Source organism: Oncorhynchus mykiss, chromosome 8, assembly GCF_057628025.1.
Source record: "Oncorhynchus mykiss isolate SJ-2025 chromosome 8, ASM5762802v1, whole genome shotgun sequence".
In the NCBI taxonomy this organism is placed as follows: domain Eukaryota; kingdom Metazoa; phylum Chordata; class Actinopteri; order Salmoniformes; family Salmonidae; genus Oncorhynchus; species Oncorhynchus mykiss.
This window is the reverse complement of record NC_143029.1, coordinates 26928752-26948441: the sequence shown is the minus strand read 5'-3', so window position 1 is coordinate 26948441 and position 19690 is coordinate 26928752. Positions and strand designations below refer to the sequence as shown.

Below are 19690 nucleotides of genomic sequence, written 5' to 3'. Positions count from 1 at the left end.
CAAAATTCATCCTGGCCGTTTGGTTATTGCTGTCAAAGGAGGGTCAACCAGTTACTATATCCAAGGGTTCACATACTTTTCCCACCCTGCACTGTGAATGTTTACACAATGTGTTCAATAAAGACATAAAAACGTTAAATTGTTTGTGTGATTAGATTAAGCAAACTGTTTGTCTATTGTTGCAACTTAGATGAAGATCAGATCAAATTTTATGACCAATTTACGCAGAAATCCAGGTGATTCCAAAGGGTTTACATACTTTTTCTTGCCACTGTACATTAGAGAGTTACCCATACATAATGTATGGATCGTGTCTGGATTGTGCCCCAAAAAAGAATGATAACAAAATCGCTGACAAAGTTCGTCATTGAAATTCCTGGGCTCCTACATTACAAAAATATGTCTGAAGCAATCAAGGCCAGGGTTACGAAGGCCTGAATCCCAGACCTGACTGTTCAGGCTGGTCCCATCCAGGACACTCAAATTAGTATGATATGTTATGTTTGGTGTGGTTACATACGACATAAGGTTACTTAAGGGAAAAAGAAAAGGATGGTTGGTCGGCATATAACATGAACATCAGGCAACTCAAAGGTTGCACGTTTGAATCTCACCATAGACAACTGTAGCATTTGAGCTAATTGGCAACTACTTACTACACTTACTACAGGTTAACATTCACAAGGCCGCGGGACTTGATGGAACACCAGTATGCGTACTCAGAGCATTGGCTGACCAGCTGGGAAGTGTCTTAAATGGACATTTTCAACCTATCCCTGACCCAGTTTGCAATCCCAACTTGTTTCAAGCACACCACTGTACTCCTTGTGCCCAAGAACGCCAAGGTAACCTGCCTAAATGACTATCGTCCCGTAGCACTCACATCTATAGCCATGAAAGGCTGGTCATGGATTACATCAACACCATCATCCCAGACACCATGGACCCACCCTAATTCTCATACCGCTCTGTGAGGATCGACGCTGGAGACAGGAAAGAGAACATTTAATAAATAACAGACATGAAACAGGACAGGACCAGTGTCTGGACACAGGACAAAATAATGACACCAATGCTGACACGGGGAACAAACAGAGGAAACAAACAGATAAAGGGGAGGCAATCAAATAACAATGGAGTCCAGGTGGGTCCAATGCAGTGCAGGTGCACGTAACGATGGTGACAGGTGTGCGTAATGATAGGCAGTCTGGCGCCCTCAAGCACCAGAGAGGGAGAGCGGGAGCAGGCGTGACACCGCGCCAACAGATCCTTAGATGACGCAATCTCTATTACACTCGACGCTGCCCTCACCCACCTGGACAAAAGGAATATCTATGTAAGAATCAAGGTTATTATAGTAAACAAAAACTGAAACTTGAGTAAACTGAAATAAAAACTAAAAACATTTCAAAAACTACTACACTGAAATGATCATATTTGACTGCAAAACTAACTATATTAAAATAAATAACATTATAAATTATGTTTAGTTTTACTTTTGGGGCGTGGGGGTTAAATGGGGTTTTCAAACTTTTTTTCCAATGAGGTTTCGAGCTTTGAATCTGGCAGGTAAATGCTGCCAATAGATGCCGATATTTCAAATAGGCCTAGCTTGTGCATCACTACCACTAGCTATCACTAGCTAACAGGGAAGAAACGTGTATTGCCCATATGTAGCTTGTTTCTGGTCGCAGGCTCAGGAATGATTAAAAAATCACAACATGCACTTAAATTAACCTTACAAATTGCAATGTTGGGCGATTTGGGAAAGCCATAGTCAGTCCATAAATAATATAATAATACTTGTGGGAAAGGTTATCATCTTTAGCTCACAATCTGTGGATACAATCCGATTAGAAGGGTTAAAAATGTATGTAAATCATCACAGTACAATTTAAAAATATATGGCACATGGAAACCAAACGAGGTTGGTCTATGGTGATAGGTGGGATGGGCGGAGAGTGGCTGAGGGGTGGGATTAAAGAGCTGAGGTCTATGGTGGTAGGTGGGATGTGCTGAGAGTGGCTGAGGGGTGGGATTAAAGAGCTGAGGTCTATGGTTATAGGTGGGATGGGCTGAGAGTGGCTGAGGGTTGGGATTAAAGAGCTGAGGTCTATGGTGATAGGTGGGATGTGCTGAGAGTGGCTGAGGGGTGTGATTAAAGAGCTGAGGTCTATGGTGGTAGGTGGGATGGGCTGAGAGTGGCTGAGGGGTGTGATTAAAGAGCTGATGTCTATGGTGGTAGGTGGGATGGGCTGAGAGTGGCTGAGGGGTGGGATTAAAGAGTTTATGTTTGGGTAATGAATTATTGTTATGTGACTGCTTTATATAAAAGTACCATGTATGTAAAATGTGTATGTAAAATATATATGTAAAATGTATGTATATGTAGCAGAAAAGCTGTAAAAAACCAAAAAGATATGTGTCCTCTGAAGAGGGGGGGGGGGGGGGGGGTGGATGGGTTAATAAAAATAATAAATAATAACAGGATAGAAGTCCTAAGTATTGAGCGTGAATGGGCCAAGCTAGAGTAGCTTTTGAAGTTGCTGGAGCTGTTTGCAATCCACACCAAACTGACAGCGAGTTGCTGTCTGATGTGGTGCCGTGCCTTCTCAACATTGAGGCACACTTGCAGTCAACTACTGTTGCAAAACAGTTGGTACAGGTCCTCCTGAAGTCATTGAGTGAGCACTTTGCATGCACACTGACTCATCTGGCAGCCAACTTCAATCCAACCCAAGTGTGTCTCTGCCACCTCGTTCAACAGAGATGGAGCCACTGATGAAGGCAGCAGAGTCTTTTGTACTTCAGAAAATCTGAAAGTACAGACGGGGAGCAGCAGGACACCAGGAAGATGCCAGCACAATGAATCCAGCAAGCATCTCGACCACAGGGCTTCAGAAATATAGCTTCCTCGCATCAAAAATTGTTTCTAAGGTCACTGTCCAGCTGGAAGGTCAACCTGGCAGGGAAAAAAGTGCCCCGTGTGAGCTGCGGAAACACCTGGAAGAGGTAAAGGGGGGCATGTTTACAGAGGGACCTCTGCGGTTCTGGCAGGCAAAGATGGCTATTTATCCAAAGCTGTGCCCTGTGGCACTGGATCTAGTTCCTGCCCTTGCATCCCAAGTGTTTGGGGAGAGAATATTCTCTGTCTGTTGACAACTGTCATCAGGCTTGAGAAACCAAACTACCACCTCTCTGGAAAGTAGTCTTCTTGAAGATGAATGCACACATACAGACACATGCACACACATACACACGCACGTACGCACGCACGCACGCACACACACACACACACACACACACACACACACACACACACACACACTCTGTGAACTGATAGATTTGTGAAGAAGTTTTGAATTGCTTATGTTTTTGCTATTTCAAGATGGACATGGCCTCAATGGCGTTGCCCATGCTCTCACAGACGCCATCATGACACAGATACAGAGATGTTATGACTATCCAAGTCTATGGTCCTGGCACATCCCACTATGTATTACTTTCCCCCAGTGGCAAGAAGGGACATCCCAAAAAAATTAACTATAGGCCTACAACATACAGAAAATGGCTCCTAGCCTCCCACGCATTGGCTACTTTCTGTCCATAACACTAAAACTGAAACTAATTAATATATATATCTTTTTTTATCAAACTGTAACTAAATTAAAATGAGTAAAGTCTGAAAACGAACTGAAACTAAACTGAATTTCAAATAAAAATCTAAAGACTAAAGTAAATAAAAACTAACATTAAATCACAAAACTATAATAAGAATGTAAGGTAAGAATGCTGTTCATTGTCTACATGTCAGCAATCACCACCATACTCCCCTCCAAGCGCTTCACCAAGCTCAGGAACCTGGGACTGAACACCTCCCTCTGCAACTGGATCGTGGAATTCCTGAGAGGCCGCCTGGCGGTGATGGTAGCATCGGCCAGGCTGACCAACACAGTGGGGGCCCATCAGGGGTGTGTGCTTAGTCCCCTCTTGTACTCCCTATTCACCCATGACTGCGTGGCCGGGCACATGACTCCAACACCAACACCATAATCAAGTTGCTGATGACACGATGGTAATAGGACTGATTAAATTGGATTAAATAAAACATTTTCCTCCTCAATCTACACACAATACCCAAAAATGACAATGCAAAAAACAGGTTTTTAGACATTTTTGCTCATTTATTAAAAATGAATAACAGAAATTCCTTCTTTACATAAGTATTCAGACCCTTTGCTACGAGACTCGAAATTGAGCTCAGGTGCTTCCTGTTTCCATGGATCAGCCTTTGAGATTTTTCTAAAACATGATTGGAGTCTTCCTGTGGTAAATTAAATTGATTGGACATGATTTAGAAAGGAACACACCTGTCTATATAAGGTCCCACAGTTGATAGTGCATGTCAAAGCAAAAACCAAGCCATGAGGTCAAAGGAATTGTCTGTAGAGCTCCGGAACAGGATTGTGTCGAGTCACAGATCTGGGGAAGCGTACCAAAAAATGTCTGCAGCGTTTAAGGTCCCCAAGAACACAGTTGTCTCTATCATTCTTAAATGGAAGAAGCTTGAAACCACCAAGACTCTTCCTAGAGCTGGCCGGCCGGCCAAACTGAGCAATCAGGGGAGAAGGGTCTTGGTCAGGGAGGTGACAAAGAACCCAATGGTCACTCTGACAGAGCTCCAGAGTTCCTTTGTGGTTATGGGAGAAACTTCCAGAAGGACAACCATCTCTGCAGCACTCCACCAATCAGGCAGTCATGGTAGAGTTGCCAGACAGAACCCATTCCTCAGTAAAAGGCACATGGCAGCATGCTTGGAGTTTGCCAAAAGGTACATAAAGACCTCTCAGGCCATGAGAAGCAAGATTCTCTGGTCTGATGAAACTAAGATTGAACTCTTTGGCCTGAATGCCAAGCGTTACATCTGGAGGAATCCTGTTACCATCCCCATGGTGAAGCATGGTGGAAGCATCATATTGTGGGGATCTTTTTCAGTGGCAGGTACTGGGAGGCTAGTCAGGATCAAGGGAAAGATGAATGTAGCAAAGTACAGAGAGATCCTTGACAAAAACTTGCTCCAAAGCGCTCAGGACCTCAGACTGGGGCGAAGGTTCACCTTCCAACAGGACAATGACCCTAAGCGCACAGCCAAGACAACGCAGAAGTGCCTTCGGGACAAGTCTCTGAATGACCTTGAGGGGCCCAGCCAGAACCTGGACTTGAACCCGATCTAACATCTCTGGAGACACCTGAAAATAGCTGTGCAGTGAACGCTCCCCATCCTTCCTGACAGTTTGAGAAAATCTGCAGAGAAGAATCGGAGAAACTCCCCAAATACAGGTGTGCCAAGTTAGTAACGTCTTGCCCAAGAAGAGGCTGTAATCACTGCTAAAAGTGCTTCAACAAAGTACTGAGTAAAGGGTCTGAATTCTTATGTAAATGTGATGTCATTTTTTTTATGCATTTGCAAAAAAAATCAAAAATAAAGTTTTTGCTTTGTCATTATGGGGTATTGTGTGTAGATTGATGAGGGGGAAAAAACGTTCATCCATTTTAGAATAACGCTGTATTGTAATGAAACATGGAAAAAGTCAAGGGTTCTGAATACTTTCCGAATGCACTGTAACATGGTCCACACATACCCACACAGTGATGAAGAGGGTACGACAGTGCCTCTTTCCCCTCAGGAGTTTAAAAAGATTTGGCATGGGCCCTCAGATCCTCAAAAAGTTCTACAGCTATACCATTGAGAGCCTCTTGACTGGCTGCATCACCTGCAACTGCTAGGCACCCGACCACAAGGTGCTACAGAGGGTAATAAGAATTGCCCAGTGAGCTCCCTGTCATTCAGGACCTCTATACTACATGGTTTCAGAGGAAGGACCAAAAAATGTCAAAAATCCATCTAACCAAACCATAGATTGTTCTCTCTGCTTCTTGTGCTGATGTTGCTTCCAGAGGCAGGTTGGAAATCGCTAGTGAGTGTTGCAACCGAGGACAGACGATTTCTATGCGCTACACTCTTCAGCACTCAGCGGTCCCATTCTGTGAGCTTGTGTGGTTTACCACTTCGAGGCTGAGCCATTGTTGCCCCAAGACGTTTCCTAACAGCACTTACAGTTCACCGGGGCAGCTCTAGCAGGGCGGAAATTTGTCAAACTGACTTGTTGGAAAAGTGGCATCCTATGACGCTATTACATTGAAAGTCACTGAGCTCTTCAGTACAGGCCATTCTACTGTGAATGTCTATGGAGATTGCATGGCTGTGTGCTCGATTTTATACACCTGTCAGTAACAGGTGTGGCTAAAATAGCCTAATCCACTCATTTTAAGGGGTGTCCATATTATTTTGTCCATGTAGTGAATTACTTCAATAAATCACTCCAACTACCTCGTACCATAGTACACTGACTCGGTACTGGTACTCCTTGTATATAGCCTGTGTATAGCCTCGTTATTGTTATTTTATTGTGTTATTTTATTGTGTTACTATTTTCTTTTTAACAATTTGCTAATTTTCTTACTTTTTAACTGCATTGTTGGGAAAGGGGTCGTAAGTAAGCATTTCACGTTAAAATCTACTCTTGTTGAATGTGGCGCATGTGACTAATACAATTTGATTAGATCCCTAACTGGTAGCCTAGTTAGGGATTAGCCACCTAGCTAATGTTAGAGTTAGCCACCTAGCTATCATTAGCCAAAACAAATTGGAATTTGAAACCTATCATGCGTATTGCAAATTCCTAACGTATTGTACGAATTGCAATTCGTAACATATCTTACAAAATGGATGATGGACATCCACAAATGAACACATACAGTTGAAGCTGGAAGTTTACATACACTTAGGTTGGAGTCATAAGAACTTGTTTTTCAACTACTTCACAAATTTCTTGTGAACAAACTATAGTTTTGGCAAGTCGTTAGGACATCTACTTTATGCATGACACAAGTAAGTTTTCCAACAATTGTTTACAGACAGACTATTTCACTTAAAATTCACTATATCACAATTCCAGTGGGTAAGAAGTTTACATACACTAAGTTGACTGCACCTTTAATCAGCTTAGAAAATTCCAGAAAATGATGTCATGGCGTTAGAAGTTTCTGATATGCTAATTGACACATTTTGAGTCAATTGGAGGTGTACCTGTGGATGTATTTCATGGACTACCTTCAAACTCAGTGCCTCTGCTTGACATCATGGGAAAATCAAAATAAATCAGCCAAGACCTCAGAAAACAATTGTAGACCTCCACATGTCTGGTTCATCCTTGGGAGCAATTTCCAAATGCCTGAAGGTACCACGTTCATCTGTACAAACAATAGTACGCAAGTATAAACACCACGAGACCACGCAGCCGTCGTACCGTGCAGGAAGGAGGCGCATTCTGTCTCCTAGAGATGAATGTACTTTGGTGGGAAAAGTGAAAATCAATCCCAGAACAACAGCAAAGGACCTTGTGAAGATGCTGGAGGAAACAGGCACAAAAGTATCTATATCCACAGTAGAATGAGTACTATATCGACATAACCTGAAAGGCTGCTCAGCAAGGAAGGAGCCACTGCTCCAAAACTGCCATAAAATCGCCTGACTATGCTTTGTAACTGCACATGGGGACAAAGATCGTACCTTTTGGAGAAATGTCCTCTGGTCTGATGAAACAAAAATTGAACTGTTTGGCCATAATGACCATCGTTATGTTTGGAGGAAAAAGGGGGAGGCTTGCAAGCCGAAGAACACCTTCCCAATCGTGAGGCACGGGGGTGGCAGCATCATGTTGTGGGGTGCTTTGCTGCAGGAGGGACTGGTGCACTTCACAAAATAGATGGCATCGTGAGGTAGGAAAATTATGTGGATATATTGAAGCAACATCTCAAGACATCAGTCAGGAAGTTAAAGCTTGGTCGCGAATGGGTCTTCCAAATAGACAATGACCCCAAGCATACTTGGCTTAAGGACTACAAAGTCAAGGTATTGGAGTGGCCACCACAAAGCCCTGACCTCAATTCCATAGAAAATATGTGAGCAGAACTGAAAAAGCATGTGTGAGCAAGGAGGTCTACAAACCTAACTCAGTTACACCAGCTCTGTCAGGAGGAATGGGCCAGAATTCACCCAACTTATTGTGGGAAGCTTGTGGAAAGCTACCTGAAACATTTGACCCAAGTTAAGCAATTTAATTTATATTTGTAACTGCTATTTCACAATATTTCTGAACCTACCGTGGCTTGCGGAAGTATTCACCCCCTTGGCATTTTTCTTAATTTGTTGCCTTACAACCTGGAATTAAAATAGATGTTTTGGGGGTTTGTATCATTTGATTTACACAACATGCCTACCACTTTGAAGATGCCAAATATTTGTTATTGTGAAACAAACAAGAAATAAGACAAACAACTGAAAACTTGAGCATGCATAACTATTCACCCCCCAAAGTCAATACTTTGTAGAGCCACCTTTTGCAGCAATTACAGCTGCAAGTCTCTTGGGGTATGTCTCTATGAGCGTGGCACATCTAGCCACTGGGATTTTTGCCCATTCTTCAAGGCTAAACTGCTCCAGCTCTTCCAAGTTGGATGGGTTCTGCTGGTGTACAGCAATCTTTAAGTCATACCACAGATTCACAATTGGATTGAGGTCTGGGCTTTGACTAGGTCATTCCAAGACATTTAAATGTTTCCCCTTAAACCACTCAAGTGTTGCTTTAGCAGTATGTTCAGGGTCATTGTCCTACTGGAAGGAGAACCTCCGTCCCAGTCTCAAATCTATGGAAGACTGGAACAGGTTTCCCTCAAGAATTTCCCTGTATTTAGCGCCATCTATCATTTCTTCAATTCTGACCAAATTCTCAGTCCCTGCCGATGAAAAACATGGTGTTCTCGGGGTGATGAAAGGTGTTGGGTTTGCACCAGACATAGCATTTTCCTTGATCGCCAAAAAGCTCAATTTGTACTTTTTTTCATTTCACTAACACCAATTTGGACTATTTTGTGTATGTCCACTACGTGAAATCCAAATAAAAATCAATTTAAATTACAGGTTGTAATGCAACAAAATAGGAAAACAGCAAGGGGGATGAATACTTTTGCAAGGCACTGTATATACATTTTTCAGACCCAGTACATTTTTATCTTGTTGTTATTAGTCCCAACCTTCAGCTCCATGCAACCCCTCCCATCTATCTCTTAACACCATCCATTTTGTAATTCTAATTGCCATATATTTTTAACTGTGCTGTGCTGTGATGCTTCACAAAAGTACTGAACTTTTCTATTCTCATAGCTTCTACAGATTGTAAATTAAAGATAAACATTTTTGCTAAAATAATTATTATAATATTGATCGATTGACTATGACATTTCAAATCACCCAGTATTGCGATCTGCAGTGGTAGTTCTAGGTAAATGTTGCAATTCTTCAGCCATTCCTGGACCTGTGACTAAAAACGAGCTACATATGGGCAGTACCAAAATAAATGATCTAATGACACTGCCTCCTCGCAGCAAAATCTGCAGAACTGGAAAGATTGTATCTGTATGTTATCCAATACATAATATAGTACACTTAGTTTTAATCCAGAGAGGTTAGAAAAAGTATCTAGATTCTCTATGAGGCTGTGGAGGGATTGTTATTGTGGTTTTAAAAGAAAACATGAATCATCGGCGTACAATGACACCTTTGTCTTTAAACCACAGATTTCTAATCCCTTAATATTATTGTTGGATCAAAATTTAACAGCTAACATTTCGATGGCAATAATAAATAGATATTCCGATAGTGGACAACCTTGTTTTACTCCTCTTGACAGATTCAAACGTTCTGAGATGTAGCCATTATTTACTATTTTACACCTAGGGTTACTATACATAACTTTAAACCATTTTACAAGAGATTCTCCGAAATGTAAATATTCCAGGCATTTATATATAAACTCCAGTCGTACTTTATCAAAAGCCTTTTCAAAATCAGCTATGAAAACCAGGCCTGGTTTCCCCTATATTTCATAGTATTCTATTGTTTCCAGTACTTATCTTATATTATCTCCAATGTATCGTCCATGTAAAAAACCTGTCTGATTAGGATAAATAATATCTGACAATACCTTTATAATTCTATGCGCCAAGCATTTAGCTAGAATTTTTGCATTACAAGAGGGGCCTCCAATTTTGTAAATGGACTGGACCTCTTGGATCCTGTTGCAGTAATAATGAAATCAGACCTTCTTGTTGCATGTCTGATAACCTATCGTTTATATAGGTGTGGTTAAAACATGCTAATAATGGTCCTCTGAGAATATCAAGAAAAGTTTGGTTTACTCCCGCTGGAATGCCATCCAGCCCTGGAGTTTTCCCAGACTTAAAGGCTTTAATTTCATCATCTTCCGTAATTAGGCCTTCACATGAGTCTTTCTGTACAGATGTTCATTTGAAATGATTAATAGGAAAAAAATCCATACAACTAGCTTTGGTTAGTGGAGATGAAGGAGACTGAAACTAAAACATATTCTTAAAGTACTTTACTTCCTCTTTCAAAATATTGTTTGGTGAATCACGCGTGACTCCATCATTTGTAACAAGTTTCAATAAACATTTTTGGTAGCATTTCTATGTTGAAGACTGAAAAAGAATTTGGTGCATTTTTCCCCATATTCCATCCAGTTCGCTTTATTTTTTATAATATATTACACTGGATCTTTCTGGAATAAGTTCCTTCATTTCTTTTTGTTTGTCTTCTAACTTATTCTGTGCCTCTATCGTACAGTATTTATTGCTATCTCACTGTACTGTTAGTCCTTCAATTTTAATATGTACTCTTTTGACCTAAATTGTTTTTGTTTTAAAGATGAGTACTAAAGGCACCTTTAAAAGTGTCCCGGTACAATAAGGGGATCTGCTGTCGGAAAAAGTCAGATATAAATTCTTCTGTCCTAGTTAAAAACAAGTTAAACAGTCATATTACATTTGAGGTAAATCTCATTCTTCCTCTCCTCTTCCTCTCATCTGTTTTGTCCTCCCTATAATTGTTATCCTCTCCCGTTCCTCCCATTCATTGAACAACGGTAAGAAGTTAACCAACCTGGTGTCTGCTGACAGCATGGATTCATCTGCCTCCACCTCTTAGTTTGTTGGGGGGTGATTCCTTTTTTTTTTTCTTTGTTGTTTTTGGGTTTGACGTTTTCTGTGCCTGCTGGATAGGCTGTAACCACACGGTGCAAACACTGAATCCATAAAGATCCAACGTGGCCAGGAGCTCTTACTGTCCTGGCAAGACTGACCACGAGGAGGTGTGTGAATGTGTGCGCGTGTGTGCCTGCACACCATTTCACAGAAAGAGAATGCATAGAATCTCTCCAGATTCCTCATACAGGGTGACCATCCCTCCGTGGTCCCATCAGACCTACAGCAGTGGAGGAAACAGCACAGCAAGGTGTAACATGTCCCTTCTGACACTTGTGGCTGCTTCCCGTGATGTATCGTTGTCCCTACCTTCTTGCCCTTTGTGCTGTTGTCTATGCTCAATAATGTTTGTACCATGTTTTGTGCTGCTACCATGTTGTGCTGCTGCCATGTTCTGTTGCTACCGTGTTGTTGTCATGTGTTGCTGCCATTATGTGTTGTTGTCTTCGTTCTCTCTTTATGTAGTGTTGTGGTGTCTCTCTTGTTGTGATGTGTGTTTTGTCCTATATATATTTTTTAAATCCCAGTCCCCATCCCTGGAGAAGGCCTTTTGCCTTTTGTTAGGCTGTCATTGTAAATAATAATTTGTTCTTGCCTAGTTAAATAAAGGTGAAGTAAATCAAATAAAAACTCCTCTGGTGATAACACTCTGGATCATAAACACTTCACAGAAACCAAACAATACAGGCCTCACCTCTCAAACACAGCTGTGGCCCATATCACACAGATTATAGCGCAGGCATTCATGTCTGGTTCAAATAGAGGTTGACCTTGGACACAGATCAAGGATCATTCTTCTCTTCCCATACCGTAGCCTTAAAGATTAGAGAGAGAAAGGGCAAAATTGGCCTTAGATCAGTGTCTAGGGGATACTTTCTTAGGTCCAGGTCCATCCCAGCTGGGTCCATAAACTCTTAGAAAAAAATGTGCAATCTAGAACCTAAAATTGTTATTTGGCTGTCTCCATAGGAGAAACCTTTGAAGAAACCTTTTTGGTTCCATATAAAACCCTTTCCACAGAAGGTTCTTCATGGAACCCAAAAGAGTTCTACTTGAACTAAAAGGGTTATCCTATGGGGACAGCCGAAGAACCCTTTTGGAACCCTTTGGAACCCTGTGTACAGACAACAGCTGTTCAGTTATCTGGAAGCAGGCTGTCTGTTTGAAGTCAGTCAGCTGTAGTGGCTCATAGAGATTGTAGTAGGAATTTCCAGTTGAACAGAAAGGAGAGCAGTCGTTGATAAAAAAATCCCTCAAAATCAACCCGGTTTAACTATAAGTTGCAAAAGGGAGACACCTCCAGCACAGAAAATAACTAACTGGCCTCTTGGAGACAGGCACTTTATGTTCTAATCATACAGTACTTTGCCAGCTGCTACAGAATCACACAGTGTTCACAATGTCATCAATACAATAATAATCAGTGTGTCCTCTGTCCTTGTACTTTCAGTAGCTCTGGCGTCAATCACTATCAAAAGACCTGAGAACAATACATAACATTCAGTATCAAGTCTAGTGACCATCAACCCGCACAGAAATGAGTGTCACAAATAGAACGCTGGAATCATATTTATTACAGAATGGGAAAATATTTAAATATGCTAAACCTTGTGTTAATTAACTGAATATGAACTTTATAAATCTTAAATATTCCCATTACAAAGATAGAGACTCTTATGGTCTGATGAAGTTCAGTGAGGCTATGAGAGAGAACTGTAATTTAGGTTTTTGGTTTCACTGCTAAGCTGCACACAACAATAATCACCTCCTCCAGCACAGTAGACAATTTAGTGACGGTGTCGCCGTTTTTTCACCTTGGCATTTGGAGTTTGCCATCTCTGTGGTGTTTCTGGCTTCTGTCCTATTTCTATTCATCGTTCCAAATGTCACACCTCAACTCCCCCCATCCATAACACAAAAGTTTCCCACACCTTCAAATAAAATGTGATTGTCAAACAACACACACTTACCCCTCATCGCACCCTAGACTGAAGTCTCACCTCAAACTACAGTACCTTTGTCCTTGCCCTAACCCCAACCTTTCCTCCCTCTCTCTTTCTCATATTGTTCTATCTCATTCTCACAGAGCCAGACGCTTGCTGCCCAGCTGTTCTCAGATGGCTAAGATAAGACTATGGGAAAAGGACTGACACACGCACACGTGGACATGCATGCACATACACACTCACACCAGTGACACTCCATAAAAGGGATCATCAAAGCCCCGACTTGTTTTTCGCTTTCCCTCCATCTCTTCCCTTTCTTTCCCTCCATCTCTTCCCTTTCTTTCCCTCCATCTCTTCCCTTTCTTTCCCTCCATCTCTTCCCTTTCTTTCCCTCCATCTCTTCCCTTTCTTTCCCTCCATCTCTTCCCTTTCTTTCCCTCCATCTCTTCCCTTTCTTTCCCTCCATCTCTTCCCTTTCTTTCCCTGTCTCCTCCCGCTCTTCATCCTCGATGAGCAAATCAATGTAAAAAAGAACCCACAAACAAACCATTTAATAAGCCATAACTATGACTGTAAGGACAATGTGAAAACGAGCTGAAGCGTGCTTAATTTTATCTTAAAAATCTAAATCAAACAAAATGTACAGTTGTAGACTAACAGTGCAATGCTTACTTCTGGGCCTTCCTAACAATGCAGAGAAAAAAAAAAATATATATATATATATATATAAAACAAGGAATATATACACAATGAGCAATGATAACTTTTCGATGTGGAGGGGTTCGAGGTAATTGAGGTAGATATAGGTAGGGGTAAAGTTACTGGTCAACAGGATAAATAATAAACATTAGCAGCAACGTATGTGATGAGTCAAAAGAGTTAGTGCAAAGAGGGTCAATGCAGATTGTCACATCTACTCCTGCTCCTCCCCTCCAGCGTTTGACATGCTGGTTAACTAACCACCGGTCCTGGGAACCATCATCACACGCACCTGGCATTCATCATTACGTGCACCTGCGCTTCATCATTAGGCACACCTGGACTCCATTACCTCCCCTTTATCTGGCACTCCCTTAGGTTCTTTCCCCAGGCAGTATTGTTTTCTGTTGTTCATGTCTAGCTACTCCTACGGTGTATCGTTGCATATTTCTTGTTATATTAACCTTACCACCTGCTTCTCGACTCCCAGCGTCTACGTGGGAGAGAGTTCTGGTAGCTTTTTGGTTAACTATTTAGTAGTCTTATGGCTTGGGGGTAGAAGCTGTTCAGGGTCCTGCTGGTACCATCGGTGCCGTGCGGTAGCAGAGAGAATAGTCTAACTATTTTTATGGCCTTCCTCTTTTTAAATGTTTTAAAATGTAACCTTTATTTAACTAGGCAAGTAATTGAATCTCTTGAAGCTAGGGGGCACTATTTTTTGTTTGGAAAAATAACGTTCCCAAAGTAAACGGCCTATTTCTCAGGACCAGATGCTAGAATATGCATGTAATTGACAGATTAGGATAGAAAACACTCTAAAGTTTCCAAAACTGTCAAAATATTGTCTGTGAGTATAACAGAACTGATATTGCAGAAGAAACGCTGAGGAAAATCCAATCAGGAAGTGCCTCTTATTTTGAAACCCTTCTGTACCTTTGCATACCTATCCTCCATTTAAAGGGATATCAACCAGATTCCTTTTTCTCTGGCTTCCCTAAGTTGTCAACAGTCTTTAGACATAATTTCAGGCTTTTATTTTGAAAAATGAGCGTGAAAGATCACATTGCATAAGTGGATAGGTGGGGGCTCTCAGAGTGAGTTTTTGCGCTACAGAGTAAAGCCGCCATTGCTCCTCCAGCTGTTATTGAAAAACCTAAACACTCAGTTGATATATTATCGAATATATATTTTAAAAACTACCTGAGGAATGATTATAAAAAACGTCTGTGGACATTATGAAGACTATTTGGAATTTCCGTCTGCGTTGTCGTGACCGCTCTTTCCTGTGGATTTCTGAACATAACGTGACAAACAAACGTTGGTATTTTGGGTATAAAAATAATCTTTATGTGACAAAAGGAACATTTGTTGTGTAACTGGGAGTCTCGTGAGTGAAAACATCCGAAGATTATCAAAGGTAAATGGTTCATTTGATTGCTTTTCGGATTTTTCGTGACCAAGCTTCCTGATGCTAAGTGTACATAATGCTATGCTAGGCTATCGATAAACATACACACACGCTTGGATTGCTTTCGCTGTAAAGCATAATTTCAAAATCTGAGACGACAGGTGGATTAACAAAAGGCTAAGCTGTGTTTTGCAATATTGCACTTGTGATTTCATGAATATTAATATTTTTTAGTAGTATTATTTGACTGTTGCTCTATGCTATTCAGAGGTTGCTGAAGAAAATGATCCCGCGACAGGGATGGGTAGCGTCAAAAAGTTAAGAACAAATTCTTATTTACAATGATGGCCAATCAAAAGGCAAATGGCCTGTGGGGATGGTGGCTGGGATAATTTTATATATATATATATATATATAAAATGTGTGATATATATATATATATATATATATATATATATATATATATATATATGCATATATATGACAAACACACATCACGACAAGAGAGACAATACAACACTACATAAAGAGAGACCTAAGTCAACAACATAGCAAGGCAGCAACACATGACAACACAGCATGGTAGCAACACAACATTGCTACCATAGGGCGGCAGGTAGCCTAGTGGTTCGAGAATTGGAGTATTAACCAAAAGGTTGCAAAATCGAATCCCTGAGCTGACAAGGTATAAATCTGTCGTTCTGCCCCTGAACAAGGCAGTTAACCCATTGTTCCTAGGCCGTCATTGAAAATAAGAATTTGTTCTTAACTGACTTGCCTAGTTAAATAAAGATGGTAGCAGCACAAAACATGGTACAAACATTATTGGGCACAGACAACAGCATAAAGGGCAAGAAGGTAGAGACAACAATACATCACGCCAAGCAGCCACAACTGTCAGTAAGAGTGTCCATGATTGAGTCTTCGAATGAAGAGATTGAGATAAAACTGTCCAGTTTGAGTGTTTGTTGCAGCTCGTTCCAGTCGCTAGCTGCAGCGAACTGAGAAAAGACAAGCGACCCAGGGATGTGTGTGCTTTGGGGACCTTTAACAGAACAGATTGGGTGTTGTATGTGGAGGATGAGGGCTGCAGTAGATATCTCAGATAAGGGGGAGTGAGGCCTAAGAGGGTTTAATAAATAAGCATCAACCAGTGGGTCTTGCGATGGGTATACAGAGATGACCAGTTTACAGAGGAGTATAAAGCGCAGTGATGTGTCCTATAAGGAGCATTGTTGGCAAATCTGATGGCCGAATGGTAAAGAATATCTAGCACTCTTACCTGCTGATCTATAAATTATGTCTGTAATCTAGCATGCGTAGGATGGTCATCTGAATCAGGTTTAGTTTGGCAGCTGGGGTAAAAGAGGTATGATTATGATAGAGGAAACCAAGTCTAGATTGAACTTTAGCATGCAGCTTTGATATGTGCTGAGAGAAGGACAGTGTACCGTCTAGCCATACTCCCAAGTACTTGAGATGACTACCTCAAGCTCTAAACACTTAGAGGTAGTACTCACACCTGTGGAGAGAGGGGCATTCTTCTTACCAAACCACATGACCTCTGTTTTGGAGGTGTTCAGAACAAAGTTAAGGGTAGAGGAAGCTTGTTGGACACTAAGAAAGCTTTGTTGTAGAGCGATTAACACAAAATCTGGGGAGGGGCCAGCTGAGTATAAGATTGTATCATCTGCATATACAGTGCCTTGCGAAAGTATTCGGCCCCCTTGAACTTTGCGACCTTTTGCCACATTTTAGGCTTCAAACATAAAGATATAAAACTGTATTTTTTGTGAAGAATCAACAACAAGTGGGACACAATCATGAAGTGGAACGACATTTATTGGATATTTCAAACTTTTTTAACAAATCAAAAACTGAAAAATTGGGCGTGCAAAATTATTCAGCCCCTTTACTTTCAGTGCAGCAAACTCTCTCCAGAAGTTCAGTGAGGATCTCTGAATGATCCAATGTTGACCTAAATGACTAATGATGATAAATACAATCCACCTGTGTGTAATCAAGTCTCCGTATAAATGCACCTGCACTGTGATAGTCTCAGAGGTCCGTTAAAAGCGCAGAGAGCATCATGAAGAACAAGGAACACACCAGGCAGGTCCGAGATACTGTTGTGAAGAAGTTTAAAGCCGGATTTGGATACAAAAATATTTCCCAAGCTTTAAACATCCCAAGGAGCACTGTGCAAGCGATAATATTGAAATGGAAGGAGTATCAGACCACTGCAAATCTACCAAGACCTGGCCGTCCCTCTAAACTTTTGCTCATACGAGAAGAAGACTGATCAGAGATGCAGCCAAGAGGCCCATGCTCACTCTGAATGAACTGCAGAGATCTACAGCTGAGGTGGGAGACTCTGTCCATAGGACAACAATCAGTCGTATATTGCACAAATCTGGCCTTTATGGAAGAGTGGCAAGAAGAAAGCCATTTCTTAAAGATATCCATAAAAAGTGTTGTTTAAAGTTTGCCACAAGCCACCTGGGAGACACACCAAACATGTGGAAGAAGGTGCTCTGGTCAGATGAAACCAAAATTGAACTTTTTGGCAACAATGCAAAACATTATGTTTGGCGTAAAAGCAACACAGCTGAACACACCATCCCCACTGTCAAACATGGTGGTGGCAGCATCATGGTTTGGGCCTGCTTTTCTTCAGCAGGGACAGGGAAGATGGTTAAAATTGATGGGAAGATGGATGGAGCCAAATACAGGACCATTCTGGAAGAAAACCTGATGGAGTCTGCAAAAGACCTGAGACTGGGACGGAGATTTGTCTTCCAACAAGACAATGATCCAAAACATAAAGCAAAATCTACAATGGAATGGTTCAAAAATAGACATATCCAGGTGTTAGAATGGCCAAGTCAAAGTCCAGACCTGAATCCAATCGAGAATCTGTGGAAAGAACTGAAAACTGCTGTTCACAAATGCTCTCCATCCAACCTCACTGAGCTCGAGCAGTTTTGCAAGGAGGAATGGGAAAAAATTTCAGTCTCTCGATGTGCAAAACTGATAGAGACATACCCCAAGCGACTTACAGCTGCAATCGCAGCAAAAGGTGGTGCTACAAAGTATTAACTTAAGGGGGCTGAATAATTTTGCACGCCGAATTTTTCAGTTTTTGATTTGTTAAAAAAGTTTGAAATATCCAATAAATGTCGTTCCACTTCATGATTGTGTCCCACTTGTTGTTGATTCTTCACAAAAAAATACAGTTTTATATCTTTATGTTTGAAGCCTGAAATGTGGCAAAAGGTCGCAAATTTCAAGGGGGCCGAATACTTTCGCAAGGCACTGTAAATGGATGAGAGCGTCCTACTGCTATGTTGTTGATGTAAATTGAGAAGAGCGTGGGGGCCTAGGATTGAGCCTTGGTGTACTCCCTTGGTGATAAGCAGTGATGTGTCTTAGAAAGCAGATTAGAAAGCAGATTTTCTGACTTCATACACAGCACTCTTTGAGAGAGGTAGTTAGCAAACCAGGCCAAAGACCCCTCAGAGACACCAATACTCCTTAGCTGGTCCACAAGAATGGAATGGTCTACCGTATCAAAAGCTTTGGCCAAGTCAATAAAAATAGCATCACATCATTGCTTAGAATCAAGGGCAATAGTGACATCATTGAGAACCTTTAAGGTTGCAGTGACACATCCATAACCTGAGTGGAAACCAGATTGCACTTCTTTGAGGAGAAGATCATGATCATTAGAAAGAAAATGACGGACTCCTCTTTAAATCTGCCTATTCCTCCAAAGCTCAGTTGTTCTGAGTCTGCACAACTCTGCCAGGACCTAGGACCTAGGATCTAGGGCACACTCAAGGTTTTTAATACTATATCCCTTGACACATTGATGAAAATAATCATGGCCTCTAAACCTTCAAGCTGCATACTGGACCCTATTCCAAATAAACTACTAGTGTGCTTGGCACTCCTATGTTGAACATAATAAACGTCTCTCTATCCACCGGATGTGTACCAAACTCACTAAAAGTGGCAGTAATAAAGCCACTCTTGAAAAAGCCAAACCTTGACACAGAAAATTAAAAAATAATTATTGATCTATATCGAATCTCGCATTCCTCTCAAAAAGTTTAGAAAAAGTTGTTGTGCATCAACTCACAGCCTTCCTGAAGACGAACAATGTTGTTATAGTGAAAACTATTGTTTTCACTATATATTTTACCTCTTGGTGATGTCATTCGAAAACATAATGTTAACTTTCACTGCTATGCGGACGACACACATAGTGAAGCCCCAAAATTGCCCTACCTGGAAGCCTGTGTTTACAGACATAAGGAAGTGGATGGCGGCAAATGTTCTACTTTTAAACTCGGACAAAACAGAGATGCTTGTTCTAGGTCCCAAGAAACAAAGAGACATTCTGTTGATTCTGATAATTAATCTTGATGGTTGTACAATTGTCTCAAATAAAACT

General features: G+C 41.2%; 1 pseudogene; it reads left to right on the top strand.

The window, feature by feature from the left end:
* Positions 1-2420: 2420 nt before the first annotated feature.
* LOC149981479 (uncharacterized) lies at positions 2421-5787 on the top strand (annotated as a pseudogene).
* Positions 5788-19690: the final 13903 nt, after the last annotated feature.